Source organism: Triturus cristatus, chromosome 8 (genome assembly GCF_964204655.1).
Source record: "Triturus cristatus chromosome 8, aTriCri1.1, whole genome shotgun sequence".
Taxonomy (NCBI): domain Eukaryota; kingdom Metazoa; phylum Chordata; class Amphibia; order Caudata; family Salamandridae; genus Triturus; species Triturus cristatus.
In genome coordinates, this window is record NC_140591.1 from 861,922,725 (window position 1) to 861,942,950 (window position 20,226).

General features: G+C 50.2%; 1 protein-coding gene across 1 annotated transcript in view; it reads right to left on the reverse strand.

Annotated features, from left to right (window-relative positions):
* LOC146805184 (uncharacterized) overlaps window positions 1-20,226 on the reverse strand; it is a 1,401,767-nt gene that overhangs the window by 709,880 nt on the left and 671,661 nt on the right. The window lies entirely within an intron of this gene.

Here is a 20,226-nt window from a genome sequence, read left to right on the forward strand (position 1 = left end):
GCCAGGGGGGTATGGGTTCGCCCTATAGTAGACCTATGGACCAAAGTTTTGGTGGCGTGTGAGGATCCGGAGATTGGCCAGGGGGGTGGACCGTGGGAAAAGTAGTGACCCACTTGAAGACTAAATGGATGAGGAGCCGGGAGAGTAAGGGATGAGAGTGTCTTCGGTAGATTCAGGATCCACCCATAGTGCCCTAGTCATACTGTACTGAGCGGACAAGGTGACGATTGAAGACTGAATTCCTCGCTAAGGCCTACTTGACAGAGGATAAGATTTTGGGCATATGAGATGCCTGTTGCACTACTAGGAGGGAACCTCCCAGCCTTTGTCATCCACACTCATGTTAATTGATTGCCACTGACGTTCAGGGCTGGCGATTCGAAGCTGACAGTCTTAATTCACTGTGCAAGGTCAATCTGTTCATTTGTATTTTTGTTTGTTGAATGTATTATTCTTTTTGATTCCCTGTTATATATCTGGCATTTCAATTTTCCTTGAATGTGAATTCTTTGTACTGCTGTGATGTTCACATATCCCACTTTCATAAAAGCAAGGGGTATTTCACATGATCTATAATGATGCAAAATGTTAGTAACACCTGGACCTGTTTAGATATGGCGATGGATGTCGGAAACTAGAGGGTTTATAACCTACTCCTTGTATGTTATGCTATGATGACATGTTAATATGAACAAAATGCCAATAAAAAATACTTTAAAAAAAGGAAGTATTACCCGGCAAAAGACTTAACCAGTATGAAAATCTTTTGGCTTGAAAAAGTGCTGCAGTGAATGCTTGTGATCCACTCTACCATAGCTTGTATTGGACAAGTCTCAAGGTGGCCTTCTAAATGGCTGTCACAGGCAATGAAACACATCTCTGAGGGGAAGAGCAAAAAGTAAGGAAAGGAGAGAGCATTTTCCCCAGAAGCTAAATAAGCAATGATGGCTTCTCTCTTCACATCCATCAGGGCTCCTTCAACTAGAGTAAAGATGTGTAATTTACAATCATGTAATACTCTGGGGCCTCATAGCAAATGCTCCCATAATTCTGATGGGACTGGTAACAGGAGTTACTGTCTCCTTTGGAGATGCTTCACACAGAAACCTCGGCTGCTGCAAACAGCTGAAACCTCCGGGTGAACCACAAGGAGAAAACATGCAGTAATTCGCCTAGAAACACATATTCCCTCATTATATTACCGAAAAACGGAATGGGACATTTTATGACACCTTGCATCCACCTATCTGTTAGACATCATCAATATCCTCAGCATCAAGCAGTCAAGACACAATCCTTCAATGCATGCTGACTAATCAATCTCTGCTTCCAGTCACACTTGAAACACCAGATCTACAAATAGACTAAAGCTATGACATGACTGATACACTGCTGTCTACAGAAACTTGGGGGCCGATTCCGATCCTGGAGAAACCCGTTACGAATCGTCGGACGGAGCGTTTTCTCCGTCCGACTCGTACCCGGGAAAAAGACCGTACAAACATGCAAGTACAAATCGTACGGAAACACCATTTCCGTACGAATCGGAAAAAACACCGACCGACAGAAAAATACAGACGAATGTGATCCGGGACAGTGCATACGCGACATTCGTACGGAGTGAGACAGCTGTTTACGTACCAGCAAGTACGATTCGTACCGACAGCACTCCGGAAGGCAATATTTTTACGGTACACAAAAAGTGACGGAAAAGCTAAGTACGCCGCGCAGCGTAAGGAAAAGGGGGCCCGGTACGTGCCGAACACCCCCCCCAGCCCCCTATGTACGAGTCATACCCCCACCCGTGTATGTACACCTGTGTATGTACGAGTCGTACCCCCACCCGTGTATGTACACCCGTGTATGTACGAGTCGTACCCCCACCCGTGTATGTACACCCGTGTATGTACGAGTCGTACCCCCACCCGTGTATGTACACCTGTGTATGTACGAGTCGTACCCCCACCCGTGTATGTACACCGTGTATGTACGAGTCGTACCCCCACCCCTGTATGTACACCCGTGTATGTACGAGTCGTACCCCCACCCGTGTATGTACACCCGTGTATGTACGAGTCGTACCCCCTGTGTATGTACGAGTCGTACCCCCACCCGTGTATGTACACCGTGTATGTACGAGTCGTACCCCCACCCGTGTATGTACACCCGTGTATGTACGAGTCGTACCCCCACCCGTGTATGTACACCCGTGTATGTACGAGTCGTACCCCCACCCGTGTATGTACACCTGTGTATGTACAGTCGTACCCCCACCCGTGTATGTACGAGTCGTACCCCACCCGTGTATGTACGGTGCGTACCCCCACGCGCTGGGGGTACGCACCGTACATACACGGGTGGGGGTACGACTCGTACATACACAGGTGTACATACACGGGTGGGAGTACGACTCGTACATACACGGGTGTACATACACGGGTGGGGGTACGACTCGTACATACACGGGTGGGGGTACGACTCGTACATACACAGGTGTACATACATGGGTGGGGGTACGACTCGTACATAGGGTGTACATACACGGGTGGGAGTACGACTCGTACATACACGGGTGTACACACGGGTGGGGATACGACTCGTACATACACAGGTGTACATACACGGGTGGGGGTACGACTCGTACATACGACTCGTACCGTTACTCCGTACGGTGTTTTTACCATACGGTTGTATTTTCGGACAGACGGGACGGGTCGGACACTTTTCCCGACCCGAGGACGTGTTGGGGAATTTTCCCAATGCGATTCGTACGGTCTTTTTCACGTACGAATCGTACTTGCCAGTTTGTACAGGACTTGTACGATTCGTATGGAAAAAAATCCAGATACGATTCGTACAGGGAATATTTTTGCCGGGAATATTTTTGCCGGATAGGAATCGGCACCTTGGTCTTTTCAACCCCTCTGCATTTCACATTCTTATCTGTAATGCTACTTGTGATCCCCTAAGATAGACCTATCAAAAATAGGGGGCAAGCTATCCTCTACAAACATAAATTGTATGCCACCTTAAGCACCTACCTATCGTTTTCCTCCTTTGAATTCATGTTAGTAACATTCAGTCTAATGCATAACAAAGCTACATGATTCCATATTATCTTTCGTCCCCCTGCCTATAACTAAATCTTCATTTTTCAAAAGAATAATTTCCTAGCCTCTAGGTCAGTCAATACACACTGAATATCTCCTTAAGAGACTTAAATCATGCACAGTAAAAAGAAATATGCATGCTACACAATCTCTCTGAGTTCTCTTCCATAGCAACGCACAACAAAGATAACACCTGTCATCTAAGTATTGCCAACCATTCTAGCTAAAATGCGGAGTGTATGAAAGTTCATCCTGCTCGCCTTCTCCTATCATTGTCTACATGAAGTCTGATGTTACTGGAGCTGGGTGTCGCGGTCCATTATTACCTCAATTATACTCAAGTCTACCTTGATTTATCTAACCCGTCAGACATCTTACAACTTCTGCCTGGTCTCAAAACTCTGCAGAACCTTGTCCTGCTTTCTCCTGGATTTGGCATAAATGCTTTAACTTGCATTCTACGGTAGGTAAAGGAGCCAACAAGTGATTCACTTGGAAACAGGGATACTGTGGACATTGTTCATTACTCTGTGATGCCCGTAGGTGACATATCAAATAAATCGATTAATCCTTAAAACATAGACAACAATTGTAGACAAATAGAGTCACTCATGTAAGCAGATGCATATGTTTTTCAAGATTGTATCAGGATCAGACAAAGAGACAAGAAAAAAGATTATACAGGGGTTCTGAACAAATGATATCTCATGGTACATTGACAATGTATATTACAATGAAATTGGAGTCTCAGAGTTTTCTGACCCTTTTCCGTGGCCTTCACAGAGGCACCAGTCAGGGATGCCCACGTTCTGACTCTACTTGTAGTAACATACTTATTGTATAAACTGTAAAATGTATTATAATATATCATATGTAAATAAAGCATAAGAAGAAGGAAAAGATGAAAGGATAAAATAATCACTCAATTACAGAATATTATTCATAGAGACCATCATTAATAGAGATAAAAAAGATGTCCTACCGTTCTGCGGAATATAAAATGTAAGCTGTTACCTTTGCATACTCATTAGTTATGCTGTCTTTTGCTTTTAGTCTATCATACATTATGTTTAAAAAACGATTGTCAGAATCCCGATAGAGGAGTTCAATTGTAACTGAAAGCAAGCTGTGTTAGCCTCTTTCAAAGTGTGCAAAGATAACTGCCGAAAGGAAGGTAGCAAATATTTTCACTACTTTTTGGGATGGTTAGGGAAACCCTGCCAACCATGACTGATGCAGTCATTCGAATGGGGTAACAATTACAGGTTGTTGCAATTTTGTATCTAATTGTCTCCTTAAAAGGGTTTGATTCTTTGCTCTCAACCCTGTTGAGTGCTATGGAATACTGCAGCTTGGTATCTGGAATCCAGATGAATGCTGAGCAATCACAACTTTTGTTGATTAAATTCAGCAAGGCTGATCTGCTGAAGGATCCAAGCACACTCATGGTTTACATGGGGAAAACATCTCAGTTATCAATAAATCAACTCGGATTTGTAGAACGTGGCTTATCACCCACAAGGGTACCCAGGCAGCTATCTGACTGACGCCACAAGTAGCAACTTTATGGGCAAGCATTCAGAACTGCTAAGATCAATTAGGTCTGACATGGCTGGAGGGCAAAATCAATTTGTGTTTTGGTCGGGTCTCATATCAGCAATAAAGATAAATGTCATCCCTGTCTGCTATATGCTTTCCATGCCCTCCTATTCACAAAAGACAAAAGAATCTTAGACGGCCTGTAGAGAGACTTTTTGAATTGTATTTGGCAAAGCAGGCCATCAAGACTCACTCCTAGACCCTAAGAGCTTGTGGAAGATAGGAAGAGGAATCCCGCCTCCTTGTTCAAGATAACAAGGCGTAATTGTCATGTTCGTACTTCGCACTTGACTGCCCCAAAATCCAGTTATATCTTAAGTGGACACAATGCTCACTGTCAGCAATATTAGGGAGGTCCATTGACCTTACGCACAAACTTGCCCTTTTAGGAGCACAGAAAGATGGTTGTGCTACACTATATCAAGAAAAACGATATATACACACACAAATATTGCCCAAAACGTTCTAAAATATAAATATCACGACCCTATAATTAAAGAGTATATAAAAATATATAAAAATAAAATGATTATACATGAACGAACACTTCAATAATTTTTTTACAACTTATCTTTTTTCTTAGAGTCCTATACCTTTGCACTACGCTTTTATTGTCAAGCTCCATTTTAGAATACCACAGTCAAATCATACATTCATTATTTGTTATAATTGTGTACAATTTCTATTTCTGCGTTTTTTTAAAGGAATATTTTTCACAATTAATTTTTTGTCTTGAAATTTGATTCTTGCTTAATATCCATACTAATTATCTCAGCGTAGGGCTTCTCTTGAGTTCCAGCTGCAGCATGAGTTAAATTCATTTTTTTTTAATATGTTGAGAATTGCTTTGTGGTCAATGGTGTCCACGAAAAAAGGAGAATTGTGGGTCAAGAGTGCCAACATTACCAAATTAAATTTAAAGGCAAAAATATTTTTATAAAGTTGAGATTTGACAACAAATATTTCAAAAACACAATGAGGTGTGAACAGGACAACAGAGTGAATGTTTTGGTGCATATGGTGATGTTTGCCACTTTTTTATCTATTAAAAAACTACAGTGAAAAAAGAAGAGGCAGTCTTTACAAAAGAAAAAAAAAGTATGCGTAATTCAAGGAATCTTTTCTGTTTTTTTCAATCAAAACCCGAAAGTGAATGGATTCGGTTTGGGAGATTTTGGGGAGTAGATTAAATGCACTCTATGGGATAATAAAATATTGAGATGTCGTAGTTTTGGGTTTAGAACACACAATCGTCGCATTAGCAGAGTGTTTAAGCAGCTATGTATAATATGGTATCCCGTCAATGTCCTTGCTGCCCATGGTCACAGGAGGATCTAATGTAGTGAGTGATAGCAACAGAAAACAAGTCTCTCATTCCCTCTCTCCATGTTGTATGTACAGGGGATGCCATCGCCCCAATATGCTGTCATAGCAACTGATATTGGAAAAACGGACACCAGCAGGAGGGTCCGTGTTAGAAGGCGACCTCAGAGGGGCCCGGAGGGGGCCCTGACTGCCCTGAGACCCACCCTCGAGGTATCGTAGCCGGGCACTGGCGGGAGACTCCTCAGGGGAGGAACCTCGTATCTAGGATCGCACACTCGGCACCACACGACAGAGAGACACCACACGAGGAGTTCTTAAGAGCAAATCTTTATCAGATCGAAGTGGTAGGATCTTTATGATCAGCAAGGCAAAATATATACAAGTAGAGCGCGGGCTCGCAAAGTCTTGGAGAGGGGTTAGGAGGTAGCGGGACAGTCTTTGGGGATAGGGATCAAAATGCAGGAGCGTACCCGGTGCACAGCTCACAATCCTCGAGCTGGGGGATACGCTTGTCGTCGTGGGGTCCGGCGGGACCAAGAGAGTCTGTGGGAGCCGCGAGTCACTCAGCAGGCTCGAGTATAAGTTCGGAGGTCTTACGATCTTCAGGGAGCCGCGAGTCACTCAGCAGGGCTCAAGCACAAGTTCGGAGGTCTTACGATCTTCAGGGAGCCGCGAGTCACTCAGCAGGGTTCAAGCACAAGTTCGGAGGTCTTACGATCTTCAGGGAGCCGCGAGTCACTCAGCAGGGCTCAAGCACAAGTTCGGAGGTCTTACGATCTTCAGGGGAGCCGCGAGTCACTCAGCAGGGCTCAGGTGTTCCAAGGCGAATCTGCCGGACAGTCCCAGAGCACCCCTTGTTATAGGGCGACTCCTCTTTGATGTCCGGAGTCTGTGCAGGCAGGGGTCTTGTCACGTGGGGGTCGCTTGTTGGGGGTTTCCTGCCATTGTCCTTTGATCCTTTCAGGGCCGGGTCGGGAGGAGTCCCAGACACCCAGCAGGCGTGGAGCCAGCCCTCGGGGAGGCCGGCGGGTCGATCGAAACCCACCTTCCCAGGGAAGCGCAGAGGTGTGATGGAAACTGCTCCTCCCTTTCTCATCCCAAGGGGAGCGCGATGTCCTCCAGCCGGAGTGGCGCCTACAGGCTAGGGTCGCGCTGGGGCCGGGCGGCCATCTTGGTGCATGAAGTGGGCACGCGGGCCCGGGATGGCCGAAGGAGGAAGGCCACGGAAGGGGGAAGTCCGGGTCGGGTGTGTGTGTTCTGGTGGGAAGGATCGGCTAGGCCATGGGCTCGGGGCTGGTGTGAGGTGCCGGGGTCAGGTCTGACTACGTTACGAGGGCCGGGTCTAACACGCGTCCCCCCCAGCTGAAAGCCGGAGAGAACTACCCATCTTCTTGGGGGTTCTCTTCGCTGAGGCGGAAGAATCGGGAGAGGCCATCGGCGTTGGCGTGGTCCGTCCCAGGGCGATGTTCCACGGTGAAATCCATCCCCTGGAGGGAGATTGACCACCGCAGAAGCTTGGGGTTTTCTCCTCGCATCTGCATGAGCCATCGCAAGGGGCGATGGTCGGTTTGGACCCTGAAATGGGTGCCGAACAGGTAAGGGCATAGTTTCTTGAGGGCCCAGACTACGGCGAATGCCTCGCGCTCGATGGTACTCCATCTCTGTTCCCGGGGCAACAGTCTTCGGCTGAGGAAGGCCACGGGCTGGTCTAGACCCTGGTCATTTACCTGGGAGAGGACTGCCCCGATGCCATGCTCGGAGGCATCAGTTTGTACCACAAACTCTTTGGAGTAGTCGGGGGCCTGGAGGACGGGGGCCGTACACATAGCCGTTTTCAGGGCATTGAACGCCTCTTGGCAGGCAGGGGACCACTGTACCCTCTTGGGCTGCTTCTTGGACGTGAGTCCCGTGAGGGGACCGACCAGGCTGCCGTAATTCCGGATGAATCTCCGGTAGTAGCCCGTGAGGCCCAGAAAGGCTCGGACCTCTGTTTGGGTAGTGGGGGGTTCCCAGGCTAGGATGGCGTTGATTTTGGGCTGCAGAGGGGCGACCTGCCCGCTTCCGACCTGGTGCCCCAGGTAGGTTACCGAACCTTGCCCAATCTGGCATTTGCTGGCTTTCACGGTGAGGCCCGCCTGGCGTAGGGCGGTTAGCACCCTCCGGAGGTGCTCACTCCATTCGGAACTAAAAACTGCGATATCGTCGAGATATGCAGCGCTGAATTTTTCCAGCCCGGCCAGGACTCTATTTACCAGTCGCTGGAAGGTGGCCGGGGCATTTTTCATCCCGAAGGGCATCACGCGAAAGCGATAGTGCCCATCCGGGGTGGAGAAGGCGGACCGCTCCTTGGCTCCCTCTGTGAGCGCAATTTGCCAGTAGCCGCAGGTGAGATCGAAGGTGCTAAGGAACCGGGCAGCCCCGAGCCGGTCAATGAGCTCGTCGGCTCGGGGAATGGGGTGGGCATCGGCTCGGGTGACTTCATTGAGTCCCCGGTAATCCACGCAGAAGCGGAGTTCCGGGGCGACCCCGGGGGCAGCTGCTTTTGGGACCAGGACCACGGGGCTGGCCCAGGGGCTGTCTGACGGTTCTATCACGCCTAGGGTCAACATTTTCGAGACTTCGGCTTGGATACAGGACCGGACCCGATCAGGGACTCGGTAGGCTCGGTGTCTCACTGGCGGGCTGTCCCCGGTATCCACATCATGGACACACCAGTCGGTGACCTTGGGGACCAGGGAGAAAAGGTCCGGAAACTGCCCGAGGAGCTGGCGGCAATCCTCACGTTGCTGGGGAGTGAGAGACGGGGAGAGGTTCACTCCCTCTACGGAGCCGTCCTTCTCCTTGGTGCACAGAAGATCAGGGAGCGGATCTGACTCTTCTTCCGACCCATCGTCAGTGGCCAGTAGGAGGCTCAGCTCCGTCCGCACAAAGTGGGGCTTGAGGCGGTTCACGTGGAGGACCCGGAGGGGGTCCCGGGGTGACTGGACGTCTACTAAGTACGTGACCGGGCTCTTCCGCTCAACTACTTTGAAGGGCCCGGTCCATTTATCCTGGAGAGCGCAGGGTTTCACGGGGGCCATGACCCACACTAGCTGGCCCGGCTGAAACTCGACTAGCGCGGCGTTCTGGTCATACCAGCGCTTCATCTCCTCCTGACTCGCCTCCAGGTTGGCCTCTGCCATCTCCCGGAACCTCCTAGTCTGATTTCGGAGGGTCAGGACGTAACGGAACACGTCTCGGGGGGGGTCCTCGGGGCGCCGCCTCCCACTCTTCCTTGACTAGGCTGAGGGGCCCCCTGACGGGGTGCCCGTAGAGTAACTCAAAGGGGCTGAAACCCAAGGATTTCTGGGGAACTTCTCGGTATGCGAATAGGAGGCAGGGGAGCAGGAGGTCCCACTTACGCCAGAGGGGCTCTTCCAGGCCCGCGATCATCCCCTTCAGAGCCCGGTTAAACCGCTCTACCAGGCCGTTTCCTTGGGGGTGGTACGGGGTGGTGAACTTGTAGGACACCCCGCACTGTTGCCATAAGGACTTCATGTATCGGGAGATAAAGTTGGTACCGCGATCGCTCACGACCTCGCGGGGAAAACCCATGCGGGAGAAGATCCCCATCAGCGCCAGGCCCACCACGGGGGCCGTGACGGTGCGCAGGGGTATGGCCTCAGGGTAACGGGTGGCATGGTCCACCAGGACGAGGATGAACCGGTGCCCCTGGGAAGTTGGGGGGCCCAGAGGTCCTACAATGTCGATTCCGACCCGCTCAAAAGGGGTACTGATGACAGGGAAGGGTTGGAGGGGAGCCTTGCGCTTCCCTCCACTCTTCCCACTGGCCTGGCACGTGGGACAGGACTTGCAGTGGGCTTCCACATCCGCTTTCATTCTGGGCCAGTAGAAGTGAGTCACGAGGCGACTGTATGTTTTGTCCTGACCCAAGTGACCTGCGAGGGGAACGTCGTGGGCCAAGCCCAGGAGGAGGTTTCGGAAGCGTAGGGGTACCACCAGCACCCGGCCGGACCCTAGCTCCACCGACTTCTGTTCGCTGTACAAAAGGTCATTCTCCCAATACACCCGGTGCGTCCCCGTCTGGTCGCCTGCGGCCTGGGCCTCTGCCTGTTGCCGGGGCCCGACCAGGGAGGGACAGGTAGCCTGCTCTCGGCAGAACTCCTCTCGGGAGGGGCCCCCCCTCGTGGCGCCACTGGGCTAATTCGGGCAGATCGCCTAACTCGGCGTCTGGGGTGGAGTCGGAAGGCGGGGGTTCGTCACTGGCGATCGACTCTTCTGGTGGGGGAATGTGGGGGCCTTCGGCCGGGGCTATCCCATCTTCAGGGGTCGGGGCGTCGTCGACGTCCCTCGGGGGGGTCGGTCGAGCCGCCATGGATCGAGTGGTGGCGCATACCCATTCAGGGAGGCCCAGCATCCCTAGGTGGGTCTTGCGCTCAACTTGTCCCCAGGGGGAGCTTTCCAGGTCGTTCCCCAGGAGACAGTCGACGGGCTGGGAGGTTCTCACTGCGACCTTCAGTTTACCGACCACCCCTCCCCACTCGAAGGCCACCAGGGCTACCTTACATAGGCTTTCTGTGTTGTCGGCTGAAATGACAGGGCAAAATACGTTGGGGAGGACCTGGTCTTCGTGGACTAAATGGCTGAGGACACCGGTGATGCTGGCCCCGGTGTCACGGAGGGCTTCTACTTGGTGGCCATTGATCGTTACGAGTTGCCCATATTTCTTTGTGTTAGAGGGCAGGAGGCTCCCAGGGACCATCTCTCTATCCCCTAAGGACACTAGGGCCATAGCGGCGGGTTCCCACTCCTCGTCTTCCTCAACCTCCTCCCCCAGGGCTACATTGGCTATCTGTCTAGCGGGGGGTGCTGCCTGGGTGGTGCGTGGGGCCATGGGGCATTCAGGGTCGTTGGCGTAATGCCCGGGCTTCTGGCAACGGAAACAAGTGATGGTTACCCGGTGCCCCCGTCTCAGGGGGGGCCGGATACAGCTGGTGGGGGTGCCGGGAAAGGTGGAGGTTGGGACTTTGGGGGACTAGCCTGGGGCTCTCTCTACCCTCCCTGGTTTCCCCCCCGTCTCTGGCGGGGTGGTCCCTGACTGGCTCGGGGGTACTCTCCTACAGGGCCCCGGGAAACCCGGGTGTTGGTCCAGCGATCCGCCTCGACAGCCAGCTTTCTCGGGTCCGTGAGCTTGCTGTCGAGCAGATGCTGGCGTAGTTCCACAAAGCAGTTGGCAGCCAGGTGTTCCCACAACATAAGGTCGGTTAGTTCTTCCAGGGTGGTTACCTTGCTGCCCTTGATCCACCCATCGAAGGCGCGGCTGAAGAAATTCACATATTCCACCCAGGTGGTACCCGGGATCTTCCTGCAGTCCCGGAACCGCTGGCGTACATCTCCGGGGTGAGGCCGTACCTTGTGAGGAGGGCCGTTTTCATGTGTTCATAGGAGGTCTGCATGGAGGTGGGCAGGTCGAGCAGGGTGTCTCTCCCTTCGCTCAGGAATCGTCCCCATAACCCCGCCCCCCAATCCTTCTGCGGGACCCGATGGGAGGTCATGCGACCTCGTAGGCCCGGAACCACTGCTGAATGTCATCATTTTTGTAATATTCTATGACCACATCCTTGGGGATGTGGACCTTCTGCTCCGTCGGGGCGGCCGCCTCCCGGTTCCCCGGGGGCCGCGCTTCTTCGCTTCTTGCTTTCAGTTCTATTTCCTTCAAGCTGCGTTCATGTTCCTGTTGAAGTCTCCTTCCCTCGTGTTCTCGTTGGAGTTTTTTCTCTTCCGGTTCTCCTTGTACTCGCAACTGTTCTACTGCTAGCTTTTTCTCGGCTAATTTCAACTCGCCCTCAATTTTGAGTTTGGCTAATTCGAGCTCGTGATGGCGATTTTTTTCTCTGTCTGCGAGTTCCTCCGGGGATAAGCCCCCGTCTGGTACGAAGCCTCGCACCTGGTTGCTGCTGCGTTCTCCTTGGGAGGGTCCAGCTTCGTTGTGGGGCTCCCCCGCTCCTTCTGGGCGGGAGGCTCCAGAATCCACCCAAGCTTTCAGTGCCTTTTGCATATCTTCTTTGGTGTTGAGACCAGTGGTAGCGATTCTGAGTTCCTTACAAAATTGCTTTAGTTCTTTGTGAGTGTACTCTTCCAGTTGTTCCACCTGGAACACGGTACTGGCGTCGTCTTCTACGAGAACCACGGTGTTTCCTTCTGCCATCTTTGTCGGTAGTGCGTCAGCCGTTCACGGTACGATCTCTAGATTATGGGCCCGAATCCCGTCGCTTGCCACCAATGTTAGAAGGCGACCTCAGAGGGGCCCGGAGGGGGCCCTGACTGCCCTGAGACCCACCCTCGAGGTATCATAGCCGGGCACTGGCGGGAGACTCCTCAGGGGAGGAACCTCGTATCTAGGATCGCACACTCGGCACCACACGACAGAGCGACACCACACGAGGAGTTCTTAAGAGCAAATCTTTATCAGATCGAAGTGGTAGGATCTTTATGATCAGCAAGGCAAAATATGTACAAGTAGAGCGTGGGCTCGCAAAGTCTTGGAGAGGGGTTAGGAGGTAGCGGGACAGTCTTTGGGGATAGGGATCAAAATGCAGGAGCGTACCCGGCGCACAGCTCACAATCCTCGAGCTGGGGGATACGCTTGTCGTCGTGGGGTCCGGCGGGACCAAGAGAGTCTGTGGGAGCCGCGAGTCACTCAGCAGGCTCGAGTATAAGTTCGGAGGTCTTACGATCTTCAAGGAGCCGCGAGTCACTCAGCAGGGCTCAAGCACAAGTTCGGAGGTCTTACGATCTTCAGGGAGCCGCGAGTCACTCAGCAGGGCTCAAGCACAAGTTCGGAGGTCTTAAGATCTTCAGGGAGCCGCGAGTCACTCAGCAGGGCTCAAGCACAAGTTCGGAGGTCTTACGATCTTCAGGGGAGCCGCGAGTCACTCAGCAGGGCTCAGGTGTTCCAAGGCGAATCTGCCGGACAGTCCCAGAGCACCCCTTGTTATAGGGCGACTCCTCTTTGATGTCCGGAGTCTGTGCAGGCAGGGGTCTTGTCACCTGGGGGTCGCTTGTTGGGGGTTTCCTGCCATTGTCCTTTGATCCTTTCAGGGCCGGGTCGGGAGGAGTCCCAGATACCCAGCAGGCGTGGAGCCAGCCCTCGGGGAGGCCGGCGGGTCGATCGAAACCCACCTTCCCAGGGAAGCGCAGAGGTGTGATGGAAACTGCTCCTCCCTTTCTCATCCCAAGGGGAGCGCGATGTCCTCCAGCCGGAGTGGCGCCTACAGGCTAGGGTCGCGCTGGGGCCGGGCGGCCATCTTGGTGCATGAAGTGGGCACGCGGGCCCGGGATGGCCGAAGGAGGAAGGCCACGGACGGGGGAAGTCCGGGTCGGGTGTGTGTGTTCTGGTGGGAAGGATCGGCTAGGCCGTGGGCTCGGGGCTGGTGTGAGGTGCCGGGGTCAGGTCTGACTACGTTACGAGGGCCGGGTCTAACAGTCCGTTTTGCTTTACAGACACGTGGTATTTTATTGCCAGGTCTGTGCCAAATGGACGACACTTTATGGAAATGAAACTTTTCTCTTTAATTCGGTTTGCCTCTTTGTTCAAGGTAGCATAAAAAGCAAGTGAAGCGTTTGTTAAGAACACACTGTCAACTCGATCCATTTTAGGTCTTGGATGCAAGGACAGAGCAGAATTTGCGCCAATGGCGGGCACGGGCTGTCTTTTTATACAAAATAAAAGAAAATGAGCCAGTCAATTAAGAAAGACAAAAAATGAGGAACAGAAAAATAGGAAAACAGCGACAAGGGTGAAAGAGGAAAAAGAACCCTCAAAAGTGGGGTGAAGAGGCAGAAAGAGTAGGGTGCTGGAATAAAGCGCTTATGGCGGAATAAAGACCACGTGGCCCCAGTATTTGGTGTTCCTGGTGTTAGGAAGATCTGGCTACGAATCCACGAGAACATCCTTGGGCTCTTGCGCTTACTGTTTCTCAGTGCAGGCTCTGATGCTATCTCAGCAGTATTAACAAAGGCCAGCTCTGTGCCGCCGTGATGCCGCAGCACAGACCAGCTCCGTAGACTGTTGCTAGCTGAAACGCCATTGTTCCACCTCTTTGCACCCGTGCCTAAGATCAGCAGGGTACAGGAGATGTGACATCATAGGGAAACTATTGGCAACATTGAAAACCTTTCACTGCTCATTTCCAGCATGAGTAGCCTAATATCAAGTAGTTGAAAAAAGGATTTCACCCGTTTATAATGCTTCCCCATATTTTCTAAGGTTCGTAACATGTTGACTAGAGCTACTTGTGTAATTTCACCAACTCTATAAGGGCCGTGGAACTGACATCACATGCCATTTGCTAGAGCGAATTTCATTTGTAAACCAAAACACTTTTATTAACAAGCAAAAGTGACGCGGCCGCCCGTGAAAGTGAAACTGATTGCGATCGCGATCATGAAAAAAGGGGGGTGGGAAGAAGGGGAAAAGGAAAATAAAACTGATGAGGAGGGATTGGGAGAACGGAAGGGATAGGGGAGGGGATTCACGCACTGGAAGGCTGTAAGGCTTAATGAGCCTTGACAGAAACTCACATGGCGGCTGCGCGCGTGCACGCACACGTGCACGCAAGCTTGAGTCCAGCAAAAGTGGTAGCACTTTCAAAAGCCACTCACTAAATCTCTCGCAGAGCAGCGCATGCACTGGCTCAGCGAGACCTAAAAACTGTAGGGTTTATTGATAAATAATGATGGAAGAGAAGTAACAAAAGTTGATTTTATTTTCCTTTTGACAGCCAAAACAGTTTGTAAAGCGGAAGGAAGTCTGAAGTCCTGGGGGCTATCAGTGTCACTAGGCGAGGTAATTAATACGCAAAATGGTCAGCCAGTGGGAACACTCAGGCACCATGGAGGGCTGGAAGACAGTCTAGTCTATTTTAATCAAAAGGTGCGCTCTCCTATAAGCAATTTATTTACAGAATGTGAGCTTTTGCAGGCCAAGATATGTAAATGTAAATGTCCAATATTTGTAAAGTGCGAACAATTACCCGAAGGCGTCAAGGCTCGGGGGGCCGTCGGGAAGATTAAGTGAGCTGTTGCCCAGAATCACATGGTGCCTGGCTAATCTGCCCCTAGCGCCGGGGATCGAGCCGCGAGCCCCCGGGTTCCAGAGTCAGCTGCCCTGGCCTCTGTGCCACACAACTAGAAAGAATGAGGATAGTGGTCACCAGTAGACATAAATATGAGGGTTGGTCCAGCCCCATAAATGTAAGCAATTGTTTCTTTCCAGTGAGAAGTTGGCCTGGCATATACTGTCCACTAGTTATAGGGGACACCTTGCACCAGTCCAATTCGACTCTTAAGGCGATAGGTTAAAAGACAACCTTTAAAGAAAGCTATCCTAGTGGTAGCTGTGGAGAGCAGCCTTCAGGCTAAGTCTTGAAGGAGTGTTAAGCTTATTGTTTTACCATGGATAACCTCTTGAATGACCAAATGAAAGAGTAGTCCACACAGGTATATATTCAAAAATATATGTATTTATTCTAAGAACAAATCCCACTAGTCTCTTTATGAGGCTTGAGGTAAAGATCCAATTCAATAAAGCATTAATAGTTACAATAAATAGCACTGGAATCATAGGGCCCTGGGGGGACCAAACCATATATTAAAAAAGTGGTATAAGAACCACGACAGTTCTGCAGACAGTGCCTAGGGCACTTAGGATCGCTGGCCCCTTACGAAACCACCCAAGTTAGTGAGGAAGAGGACCCACGGGAAGTGTGTGCAGTGGTGAAACTACAGTCGGGATCCCTATTAAACCCTACGGGAAATGTCGCGGTTGGAAAATGCAAGAATCTAGATACTTTTAGGAGGAGTTCAAGTTGAGGAGTTTTAAGTTAAGCCCTTGGAGGGCCCACACCCACGATACTACCAAGGTACTACTATTACCTGCCCCAGGGAAGCCGGTGCAGAGGTCGTTTTCGGTGTCAGGTCGATGTCTTGTTTTCAATGGAAAAACGTGAAGAACTGCTGCTGGCGAGAAGCGTTGTCGATGACGTGCAGATTGAAGATGTAGATCTTGAAGGAAAGGACCTGAAAGCAGAGGGGACAGAGTCTGGTTCACTAGCCAGTGACCAGGGGCCTTAGGAGAAAGAGCCCTTCAATGTCGGGTGCTTCCAGGTCGAAGACAGGTAGCTTGGATCAGCAGCCACGGGCTCCAGGAGGCATCAAGGAAGGCCAGCTGCTGGAGGGCGACTGTCCCACGAAGGATGAGGGTTGCTGCCGTGTTAGTGTCCGAATTGGATCCACTAAGCCTTGGCAACCGCAACCCACGCAAGAGTCAAAAAACAGCTACGGTGCAGACCCACGAGGTCTCCAGCGAGGAGACTAAAGAGCAGGCCTGGAGCAACCAGGGGAACTCTTGAAAGTGAAGATTGACCTCCGCCAGGGCCCACCAGTCGAGAGACAAGGGACCGCAGGAGGCAGCAATTTGGAGTGCGTAAAGATGCGCCCACGGGTCGCCGGAGCGGGCTAGGGTGTCGATCTTTGGCACAAGTGATGCTGAGAGGTTGGCTCAATGATGGGCCAAAGCACAACTTCCCCACTCGTCGGGTTCGTGTGCTGTGCAAGAGGTGGCCGGTGTCCTGGGGTATTGGGTATCTCGGCACCCACGGTGTCCACGGTGCTCAGCTTTGCTGTGCACACTCACTGGCCTCTGGGATAATTAGAAACCCACCTCAGGGTAGGCAGAAGTCTTCGATGTCCGTAGGAGCAGCAGAGTGCCAACCGGGTCACTTGCAGTGTTTCAGGTGCCTGCCAAGCAGGAGGGTAACTCCTTTACCCCAAGGGAGATTTCTTCAATCAGCTGAGCGGCAGCTCGTTGAAGTTTCAAGTCTTTGAAGCAAAGTTCTCGTCCAAGATTAATCTGAGGCTCTGGGGACCCTGCACCCACCTTTATCCAGAGATTAGGGGAGTGTCTGAATCAGAGCCCACCAATGAGAGTTCTGGCGGGAAAGGGTGGCTACACCCTCTCCCCTTTGTGTGTTTTCCCGCCAAGGCAGGGGACAGGATGCCCCTGAACCGGTTAAAGGCGGTGTATGCAGAAGTAGGCACTGGAGAAGCCTACGTGCAAGTCTGAAAGGCATCCTATGGTGCACCCACCCAGTTCCAATCCACATAGTCTGTCTGGGGAGGTGGGGACACCTCCCTGCAACAAGATCCCTATTGTCCAGCTGCCGTGGCTGGAGTTCTGCCCAGCAACAGGCAGCCAGAGTCGTGTGGGTGGCGGGTAGCATCCATTTTGTACTACGTGTGCTCTTTTAAATTGGTGTCTAAAATCTGCCGCTTTTACCATATCACCCCTCTAGCAGGGGGGAATCATGCCCTCACTCCCATGGCTGGATTAGGGGTATGATTCCAAGATGTTTGACACCAAACATGACATGGTTCTGTGCAGCCACTCTCAAGTTATCACGCTATCGCGATTACTTATAATGTGGTTAAGAGTATATGGTATGGCTGCACTACAAACAACCTCGCAATAGTTTTAACGAAAGTTGCAGAGGGGCCCTACTCAGGTAGGGGTTCCCCCTCACACATATCTCAGCACCCTGCCATGTAGGATTAGCAAGGCCTGCCTTAGGTGTGACTTATGAGGATATATGTGTTGTATTTAAGTGGGATACAGGGCACTTATATCCCTGTAAGGGGTGCAAGCACCACCTTACCCAGACTACAGTAGTGGTCTGGTGGTGTCAGTTTGTATGGCTGTCCCAGGGGTGGCACAATAAGTGCTACAGCCCCTGGTAGGCCTCTGAGGGACCCATGCCGTAGGTACCTAGGGTACCATCTACAAGGGGCTCATAGGGTGTCCTCAGTATCCAATTGGTATGTATCTAGGGTACTCACATCGGTTTAGAGAGGAAGCAGATAGGCTGGGGTCCTGGATAGCAGGGCCATAGCCTGGCTAGAGTAAAAAAACAGTCAAAACATCAGCAAAAAGTTGGGGGCAACTATGCAGCCGATGCCAATCTCCTACATTTCCCCATAGCAAATATATCGAAACCATTTCCACGATAAGCCAGGGTTTGAATGCATAGGATACTGCATTCACAAGGAGCATAAAATTATGCAGTTAGAATATACATGGTTATGATCAGTGTGCAAGGTTAGGTAACTAACAACTTATTTTTCTAAAACGTTCATATTATCCTTCTGCATGTGACCTGGCTCCAAGAAAGTGGTTTTGTGTTAATAGGTATAGCAGGACATGCAAGGACAGATTGTGTGGGAATCTCTTAACATTGGTTTCCACTAAAATTGTTAGTACTAGAAGAAAGATAAAATCCATAAACTTGTGGGCACACATTACCATTGTTGAAATCCTGATGGAAAAAAGCAATGGGAAATTCAAATTTTATTAAACTTCTATCTTCATAAAGAGACTAAGGCCAACTTGCCTGAACTTTTGGACAGTCTGAAACCAAAGTAATTATTGATCTCCACAGAATTTAGTGAGGTTGCTGTGGTCATATCAGGTGATTGTAATGCCAATATAGATTGTACTAGAATAGATTAATTATTTCGGAGCTGTATAATATCCGTGAGGCAAACCTTCCAAAGGGGTCAGTAGATAGCGACTCAAAGTCTATATGGGTCTGGATGAGCATGAGCGGCCTATTAAGCTTGAATGGGCGCTCATACTTCGACAACCTGGCAGGTGCTACATTTAGGTGTGGTACACATCTCTATCCAATTGATTACATTTTTGCCCCTGATGATAAGTTATCATAAAGGTTCTTTAAGGATTTGAAGATATTACATAATGAAGGTAGTGACCATTGGGCCCTTCAGGGGGTTTAACACTAAGTTAAGGAGTTTCAACTGACTACAACCTCTAGCCATGGACTTTCTATGTAGATTAAGTAGTAATGATTTAGATGGAGAGTTTGCCCTGGAGGAATTGAGATTAGCGCTGCAGCACCTTAATACATAGTGGACCCTGGGTGGAGACGGGAGACAGAGTCGGGGTAGGTGAAGGGCCAGTCATCACACCACCTTTCAGTCATGAGTGAGCAATGCGCTCTGGTTTCATTCCGGTCAACCTTAGACCTAACCATTGTGGGACCTCACAACGATACAAGGTAAAAGCGTACCTTGTACGAATCAGCACAGCTGGTAACTTGATCTGTCAGTTAAATTGGAAGCACCAACCTTTCAGCAGTGTAAGACAATTGAAAATGTTTCTCTCTGCTGGGCCCTGACGAATTGCAAATAGACCCAATAGGGGCTGAATATGGCAAGCAACATGTTGACCAAGATTTATAGCACGCATCATCTATAGGACCATTATCTCCAATTAGGGCTACACTGTTTTTACTTAGGTTAGCAAGCCTCACGAATAAAAGTTTTGTAAACAGGGCTTCCCTAAACCTATTTTAATGCACTTCTTTCACTCTACTACAGTAATCACCACAGCCCACACACTCTCACTCACCTAACAGCATTATCCAAAAGAACTCCGCAAAAGAGCCCCTTCGTGGGTGCCTGTCGGGCATTGCAGCACCGGCCCGACGAGGAGCACTTCCAAATGATGAAACATGACACCTCTCAGGGTGTGTGAGGGCACTTCTTCCATTGGGAGGTTATTCCACAGACCTGACTATCACTATCTGTCCTTAGGAACTGCACACCCGTATATTTAAACGAGTGTTGGTAGGGAATATGTGTGCTGGGCCTACTAAAAAGCTCCTGGTTCCTCTCTTTTTTAGAGTAATTTTTACTCTCCCTGTTAATATCAATAAATAAATTAATCAATCAATCAAAGGAATTTCTAAAGAGCAGGTCAGCTTCATTAGAAGAGTCCAGGCGCTAATAGCCAGGGAGAATGTTCAGGTGGTAGCAGTACAGGGTAGCCTAGACTTTATAAAAAAAAGAAAGGTTTTCATTTATTTTTGCAAGACAGAGACATAAGAAGCCCTACAGAGGCAAACAGGAAGTGTGTGTTCACAGTTTGGATGCCAGGTACACAAAAGATCAACCTCCTTGTCTAGTCATAGAACATTTTGGGACCTGCAGAAGTCGAAAGTTATTCGACCTGAGCGATATACATTGCTTGTAAGGACAGAGTCTTTTTCTCAAATAAATAGAGAATCACCTTCTAATGCCCTAAAAGCAAAAGTAATGGCTTTAAATTTGATATGAT